At 39.9% G+C, this 8,809-nt stretch overlaps 2 protein-coding genes across 4 annotated transcripts in view; one reads left to right on the forward strand and one right to left on the reverse strand.

Moving 5' to 3' along the window:
- Positions 1 to 8,809, reverse strand: part of LOC102029951 (zinc finger protein 850) — a 277,918-nt gene that overhangs the window by 69,309 nt on the left and 199,800 nt on the right.
- LOC102005458 (zinc finger protein 793) overlaps positions 1 to 8,809 on the forward strand; it is a 55,158-nt gene that overhangs the window by 23,426 nt on the left and 22,923 nt on the right. Inside the window, exons 1-2 of one of the 3 annotated variants that reach the window (XM_005399907.2) lie at positions 5,159 to 6,427; positions 7,640 to 7,742. The exons of 1 other annotated variant lie outside the window; for it this stretch is intronic. The gene's annotated coding sequence lies outside the window, so the exon portion shown is untranslated. Of the gene's footprint in view, positions 1 to 5,158; positions 6,428 to 6,539; positions 6,600 to 7,639; positions 7,743 to 8,809 lie in introns of those variants that run through there. One more of the 3 variants, XM_005399908.2, reaches the window with a different exon arrangement.

The following is an 8,809-nucleotide window of genomic DNA, read 5'->3' on the forward strand; positions in this document are numbered from 1 at the left end:
AGCTAGAGTTGAAAATGACTTGACTTGGGAGATGGGCAAAGCACTGGGGCATCTCTTGAATTAAGTATTATGTTTAAATATGATCGTTAGCTGTGCCAACCTAGATTACTAATTCAGCAAAGATATCCTTCAAAAGTGAAGGAGTGGCTGGGCATGATACTGCATACCTATAATCTCTGGAAAGCTGAGGCAGGGGGATTGCAAATTCAAGCTCAGTCTGGGAAATTTAGCAATTTAGTGAGAATCTGCCTCAAAATAAAAAAAAATAAAAAATGGGAAGGGATGTAGCTTAGTTCAATTCCAATTACTAAAAAAATTTAAGAAGAAACAAAGACCTTCCAAGATAAACTAAATAAAGTTATGACTGCCTCATCCATCACAGCTCTCCAAATTCCTGGGAGGCAGATAGTGGAGGATGAAGATTTGAAGATAAGAGTCAGAATGGAGAAAGCTGAGGTCAGATGGAGCCTTCTCTCCAAAAGGGAGAAAATAAATGTCAAACGACTGCAGCATATTTATTTATACACTCAACAGGTTGATGTCATGTGACACCCCTCTGCCTATCAGCTTGTTCACATGGCTCACCTCAGGCACCTAGTGTTCTCAGGGCTGGAGCAGCTTATTCATGTGGCTCACCTCAGGTACTCTGTTCTCTGGGCTAGCCATGCTTTAGCCCTACACGTGTGATCAATCTGCAAATTCAACCATTTCCCACATAGGACCACTAAGCCAGCATTGGACCACTAAGATACTTCAAGTAACCTGACACACAGAAGAGGAAGAATAGATGAGCTATTTAGAATTGGCAATGAATCAAACACTAGAAAAACAAAACATCCTCCCCTCAGGAATTAGCACATACCTTTCCATAATAACTTTGAATGTAAATGGTCTTAATTCTTCAATTAAAAGACACAAACTAGAAAATTGGATTAAAAAAAGACCCAATTCTACTGCTTGCAAAAAACATACTTCACTAATGAAGATATATATAAACAAAGTGAAAAGATGGGAAACAATATTTCATATAAATGGAAACTGAAAGTAAGCAGGAGCATCTATACTCATATCTGACATAGCAAATTTAAAGGCAAAATTGGGCAAGACATAGAAGGTGTTATGGCTTGTATTTAGATGTCTCCCTAAAGACTTGTGAAGTCATATGTGGGGAGTTTTGAAAGTGGTTGATTAGCATGTGTGAATGTAGGTTAAGATTGTGATACTGGGATTAAGGTTGTGGGTAATGGAAGTTCCACTCTGGGTGTAGGTGGCATCCCAATCAATAGTCTTACAGCCTGGATGATATATAAAGGGAGAGAAGGAAAGCAGGCTGCTGCTTGCTGCCTTCTGCCTTCCCTGCCATGCCATGAACTGTTTCTTCTCTGTGATGCCCCTCTGCCATGCCACTCTGCTTCGGAACTAGCTGACTACGGATTGCAACCTCTGTAAACTGTGAGCTAAATAAATCTTCATTTATAAGTGATGAGTATTTTGTCTTGGCAAGGATAAAAATAATTAAGACAGAAGGCAAGTACATATTGGTAAAGAGAAGAATCCAGCAAGAAGATGTAACAGTTATACATTCTCCAAATATAAGCTAACTGAATTTCATAAGATAAACACTACTCAACATAAGGGGACACATAGGTATCAATATATTAGTAGTGGATAACATGAATACTCTATTTTCACTGATAGATAGGTCATTTGGACAAAAATCTCAAGAAACGTGAGAGTGAAACTGCAGTGTAGATTAGACTGACTTAACAGGTCTCTTAACAGCACATTCTATCCAACAACTACAGAATACACATTTATTTAGTAGTTCATGGAATGTTCTTCATAATATCATAGTTTAGGCCATAAAACAAGCCTTAAGAAATGAAAAAATTGATTGCATCTTATTAGATGATAATGCAATGAAACTAGAAATCAACAGCAAAATAAACCACAGGAACTACACAAAAACAGTGAAGTCAGACAATTCGCTTTTGAATAATCCACTGATCACTGAAGAAATCAGGAAGCACATTAAAAATATCTAGAATCAAATGAAAATGTAAATACAGTATACTAGAAGCCCTGAAATACAGCAAAGGCAGTTGTAAGGAGAAAGTTTATAGCTATGAGTGTCAACATAAAAGTTTCAGAGAGATCTCAAATAACTTAATCATTTATCTCCTTTTTTGGGGAAAAACCCAAACCCAAACCAAACCCAACAGAAGGGAAAAAAAGGATTCAAGCTGAAATTATTAAAGTAGAGACTAAAAGAGCAATAGATATGGCCACTGAAATAAAGAGTTGGTTCTTTTGAAAGATAAGATTGATACATCCTTAACCAAGCTAACCAAAAGAAAGAGAAAAAGCTTTTTCACAGCAAGAAAACCCACCAAGACAGTGAAAAGACAATCCACACTGTGGGAAAAGATTTTTGCCAGCTGTTCCTCAGACAAAGGAATACTATGCAGGATATTTTAAAAACTCAAAAAAATTAGACTGCCCCAAATTTAAAGACCCAATTTAAAAATGGGAATCTGAAATAGGTATTTCTCATATGAAGAAGTAGAGATAGAAATAAATATATGAAAAAACATTCAACATCACTGGTTATTTGACAAATGCAAATTAAAACAATGCTGAGTTTCTATTTCACCCCAGAAAGAATGGCTATTGTCAAGAAATCAACCAATAACAAATTCTGGTAGGGCTGTGGGGAAAAAGGAACTCTTCACTGTTGGTGGGACTGTAGACTGGTGCAATCACTGTGGAAATCAGTGTGGAGATTCCTCAGTAGTAGGACTAGCCAGGTTATAGCTCAGCAGAACAAGCGCCTACTTGGCAAGTGCAAGGTCCTGAGTTCAATTCTCGGTTCCAAAAAACAAAACAAAATAAAACAAAAAAATAGGACTAGAGGTTCTATTCAGCCCAGCTATCTCCCTTCTTTGTATTTTCCTGAAGGAATTAAAAGCATCATACCGCAGTGATACATGCATACCTATATTTATGACGGTACAGTTTGTAATTCCTAAATCTAGGAAATAGCCCAAATGCCTATCAACTGATGATTGGATAAAGAAGATGTGGGTTGTTTTTTTATTTTACATAATGGAGTGCATTGAAACTGTTAAAAGAAAACATAGGGGAAACATTTGAACCCATAGTCATAGATAAAAAGTTCCTGAATAGGACCCCAACAGCATATATGTATATATGGATATATATATACATACATATATATATACATATATATATATATGCCCCTCTTTGTTTCCTAATTCAGAACCTTAGATATGTTGATGTTTTGACAAATGTTTAGTAAATTTAGTAATAATATGACCCTGTGCCTTTGTATAACACAGATGCTATAGTTTAAATCTTGACTGTCTTCCAAAAGCCCACGTGTTAAATTCTTGGTCCCCAGCCCATGGTGTCATTTGGAAGTGGCAGAACATGTAGGAGGTGAAGCCCATCAGGAGGTCTTTGGATCACTAGGGCAGTGACCTTGAAGGGGACTGTGGGACCCTCAATTGCGGGATCCTCTTCCTCTCTTTCCCTAATGGCAATGAGGCGAAAGGTTTTGTCACACACTGTTGCCATAGCATTCTGCCTTGCCACAGACCCAAAACACCAGGGCCAATTGATTACGGACTGTAACCTCCATACTGTGAGACAAAATAAATCTTTGCCCTTTTCAAATTGATATAGCTAAGGTATTTATTACAATAACACAAATCAAACACAACAGACATACCTATCTCTGATTCCTTGTAGCTTTACTTTCTACACTAACAGTGATCATGGACAGGTCACTTCACCTGAAGTTTTTCTCACTTGGTGATGATAACAATACCCTCAGAGTTTTCTGCAGTCTTTAATGATAGCAGTTTTTAATATTTCCATCTTTCCCCTTTTCTGAATTGTCATATTTCTGCTATCATGTAGTTGATTGGCAATTTAGCAATTGTGAAGCTCATCAGTTTGTCCTAGAATATGACCAACCATTGAAATGAGTAGGGGAGGGGCTGGGGATTTAGCTCAGTGGCAAAAGCGCCTGCCTGGCAAGTGCAAGGTCGTGAGTTCGGTTCCCGGTACCAGACAAAAACCAAAAAATAAAAAAAAAAAAAAAGAAATGAGTAGGGGAGTAGAAACAGGGCACACATGTAATAGGCACTCTATAGTCCCTTTTACCAACTACTAATAATCAAAGTACCGTCACATAAACCACTATATTATTATATTCAAATGATATAAGGCTAAAGTTTAGATAAATTGTTAAAATCTAGCAGTCATAGTCCTTCAATTTTTCTATCATATAGAAGATGAATTGCTAATAATCTCACAAATTTAAGAAGTTAAGGAATTCAGAAATGTTAAATACAGTATTTTACCATAGCTTCAACTACTGATACACAACAAATTGTTTCAAACTCAGCAGCTTAAAAGTAACATTTAGTGGTCGCAAGTACTTTCTGTGGGCCAGGAATGATTGCTGATGTAGTTGTGTAGAGTTTTTTGTTGGTTTGGTTCATAGTTTTTTTTTTCTGGTTTTGGGGATGAAGTCCAGGGTCTTGTGTGTTCTACCACCTATCTGTACTGTCAACCCCAGCTAGGTGGCTTTGACTGAGTCCTGCAGTTGCAATCAAATATTGGCCAAGCCTGCAGCTGTCTCAAGAACTGAAAGATCTGCTTCCAAGATGACTGACTTGGTTATAGAAGAGATCAATTCTTCCCAGGGTATTGACTAAAAGTCTAGTTTCTTGTTACATGGGCCCCTTCATAGATTGTCTCAGCGTCTGCAGAACAACAGCAGCTTTAAGACAGAAGTGAAGGTATCTTTTATAACCTAATTTCACCAGCGATGCATCATCACTTTTGTATTAGTCTCACAGACCAACGCTGCCACTATGTGGGAGGGGACTACACAAGAGTGTGAATACTAGGCATCATTAGAAACCACTTTAGAGGTCAGTTATATCCTATTCCTATCATGACCATTGAAGTTAGGATTTTTGTTTTTTCCTGTGCTGGGGATGGAACTCGGGGCCTTGAGCATGCTAGGCAAGTGCTTTGCCACAGAGTTACATACTCACCCCGTTTTATTTTCATCTCTTTATTTCTTCTCATTTCTTCATTTCATTTTGAGGCAGGGTCTTGCTAAACTGCCAAAGCTGAGTTCGAATTTGTGGTCCTCTTGCCTCAGTCTCCGGAGTAGGGAGATTAAGGCAACAGTACTGTGCCCCCAAAATAAGGATTTCTTAAAAAGCTATTTTCATAGGATAAAGCAACGATTTCTAGAGATGTTCCAATGCTTGTAATGTGCAGAGCACTGCTGTAGGTGGAATTCAAGGCAGGACTCCAGCGAATGCTGTCGGTACCCTGACACTTCCCCCTGAGGACTCGTTATCCCCTCCGCAGACTGTATGCAGCTGCAAGACTATTGGAGACCAGGCTTGGCTTTAACTCCCGAAAAGTAGCCCTTAAATCAGTAAGGACGAGCAGTGGCGCATACATAAGTCAGCTTTCTTAGGCTTTGGGTGGGACACTGGAGCTGTTTTCTAAGTAATCTCCCAGAGCTCAAGAAGAATGAACTTCTATTGCTCACAAGGTATTTGCTCATTGATGCTTTCTGTTGATTTCCATCCTTCCCCCGTTTCACCTACCGGATAAACTGTTTGCGTTCATATTTTTTATCAGGTCGGATTCTGGGGCCAGCCACTTAAGATAATGACCCTGACTTGAACATCTTTTCAGTAAAGGGCTAGTAACTTTCTACTCTGGCTCCTCCTTCTACCCCGCCCCTTCCTCGAGGCTGCGCCCTCTGTGAAGCTCAGCCCCTCCACTGGCTACTTCAGACTTTAAGAGTCAGTAACGTCACCATGCTCCAACTCCTGGTTCTGCCTGTGAAAAATTTTATCTTACTATATGGGAGCTCCCCTTAGGAGATGACCACGCCCGTTGCGAGGAAGAAGCCATCAAAATGTATGTGTCTAACCTACTTAACGTCCTGAGCTTCTGGAGACAAAGAAACGTCAATTTCGCAGTCCGGGGACCTGCATATTGGTCACATGAAGTTTAGGCGTCTGTGGCACTAAGAGCAGTGACAAGAACTGGTTCTTGAGGCACTTGCTTCACCCCGCCTTAAAATAGCGAATTACCCCTTGGCGTAAGGGTTTGTTCACTCGTTGTACGGAAAAATTTAAAGCATGGCCGCTCCCATCAAGTGATTATCGAGAGGGTGCGGCCATCATACCGCCCATTGAAATTCTGAAACCCCAGAATCCTGTTCTCTGGAAGGTTGCTTAGTGGCGGCCCACAGCCTCAAAATCGCGACTGAGTCTGCGCGCCGGCTCCTCGGGCTGCAAAGAGCTTGTACTGCGATGAAGCAGCTTTCTAATGAGAGAAATTTCGGATTAGAGGCACGATCCGGGTAAGTGGAAATGATTAGAGAAAGTAAAGCTTTAATCTGCGCAGGATGATGACCTGAGACTACGGTGGCCTGACTGGGTCAGTTATGGATACCCATAAGGGTCAAGGCGAGGGAAATGAAATGTTAAGTGATTTGGCTCCTGAGCTTCGTTGGCGCTTCGTGGCGGGAGGAGGTTTGTGGGGATTACTGACAGGGGCTCTGTGAAGACAGATTGGGAGTGCCCGGGAATTAATAAACGAGGATTCTGTAAAATGTCTTGATTGGCAGGGTGCTGCTGGTGGTCAGTTATGGTCTTCATGGGTGTGGGGCCAAGTGGAATTTTTCAAAGGCAGTCTTTTAGAGTGCATTGAGGCTTAGTGGTGAAAAGCCTGAGAGGGTCAGTGATTGGAAATTGTAAGTTCTATGGGCAATAATATCTTGGCTACGGGAATTGATGATTGTGGAAACTTTGGGGTTCCATGATGAGAGAGTCAGTGGGGGTCAATATGTGAAGACATGCTTTGGGCCATTAGTGATTGAGACGTTCTTAGATCCTTGATGGAGAATCCAAAGGTATTCATGATTGAATTTTTGTAGATCTGGGAATGAGGTATAGAGAGATCACAGCGGGTTCATGGTTGGGGCTGTCAGTGTGGAAACAGGACTGTGCGATCGGCTGTTGGTCTTCAGTCATTGGAATATCACTGGAGATCAGCACAGGTTCATGACTCATCTGTGCAGTTTGCTGTTTGGCAATCAGATTGTGTCAGTGAACTTTGTAGTCACTGACCAGTGGTTTTCTGTGGTTAGACTTGGACATATCAGGATATTGATGACTATAGGATACTGGACTTTTTAGATTTGGGGGATTGTGATTGGAGACACTGTATACATCTGTCATTTGGAACCTTATGGGGTTGGTGATAAGGATGCTGTGAAATTCAGAGGTTGTTCACAGGAGAGCGAAGGATTTGAGTCTGGAACCCCATATAATGGATAAACATTTCACAGATATGGCACTCCCAAGCTGAGAAACCAGCTCCATTCAGTCCCTCTTGGCCAATAGCCACCTCAAAACTCTTTTGAAACCCCCTCCTTTTAAAAATAGCTCCCTCACAATAATGAAAATGCTTTGAAAGGATCCAATACTTACTAAAGTAACGTAATTAAAGATGTAGCTTCTTTTGCTCTTGTCAGGAATCTAATGCATATTTCTTCTCATATTTCCTCTAGGGTTCTTCCTGGCAAAGGTGATCACATACCCATCATCCCATACTCCATGGCAACCAGGATGGATGTGACCTTGCCTATGGTTAGCAAACAAAAAGTTTACTGAGTAAGTATCTAAGCTGATAATGTAAGATTTGACTAAAAAAGCAAATTGAGTTTGTAAGATATTTTTTCTAGGCTAAACTTAAAAAATAATTTATGAAAGGAAAAGAAACTTACTGTATTCTAAGAGCCATTGCTTTGATCTATTTTGTTTTGTGATAAACCTAGGGCCTTCACAGTGAGCTACATCCCCAACCATTTTTTAAAATTTTGAGATAAGTCACTAAATTACCCAGGCTGAGCTGGAACTTATGATTCTCCTGTCTTATCCTACCAGAGTACTGGGACTATAGGCATATGTACCATCCCTGGCTTACCTTGTATTTTTTAGGTATGTTTGACCTCCGTGAATCAGTTCCTTATAAAACTTTTGAGATTTAAGATACATGCAGAAAATATATGTACACATACAGCTCAATGCACTGTTACAAAGAAAGCACCTGTGAATAATACACTTAGGTCAGAAAATAGCATTTGTACCACCCCAAAATCCCCCATGGTATGCCCTTCCAGTCATTCTGCCAATAGGAAGCATCCTCCCAACTTCTAATATCACAGATTGGCTATTTTTTTTGAACAGTATCTCATCATGTAGTTCAGATTGGACTTGAACTCACTATGTAGCCCAGACCAGCCTTGAACTCAACAGTGATCCTTTTGCATCAGCCTTCCTAGTGCTAATTCCAGGTGTGTGTCACAACAACCACCTTGATCTTGCTTGTTTTTGACCTCTAATATAAAGGTACATTCATGGAGTTATGGTGTGGGGAAGGTCAAGGCAAAATATGGGTCTGTTTGAACAAAATTTTTAAAGTCTCAATTAAGAGTATTTCATTTTATTTTTAAAACATACATTTTTCTAGATTAGTAAAGTTCTTTTAAAGTTGATATATACACATAGTTAAATGTGCTTATTTTATGGATACAGCTCTAGGAATTTTTGTATTACAGAATCAAGTAACCACAACCAAGATCAAGATATATACCATTTCTGGGCTGGGGATATAGCTCAGTGGCGTAAGCGCCTGCCTGGCAAGCACAAGGTCATGAGTTCGATCCCCAGTACCAAAA

This window comes from Chinchilla lanigera, unplaced genomic scaffold, assembly GCF_000276665.1.
Source record: "Chinchilla lanigera isolate Chin_1 unplaced genomic scaffold, ChiLan1.0 scaffold00067, whole genome shotgun sequence".
Classification (NCBI taxonomy): Eukaryota; Metazoa; Chordata; class Mammalia; order Rodentia; family Chinchillidae; genus Chinchilla; species Chinchilla lanigera.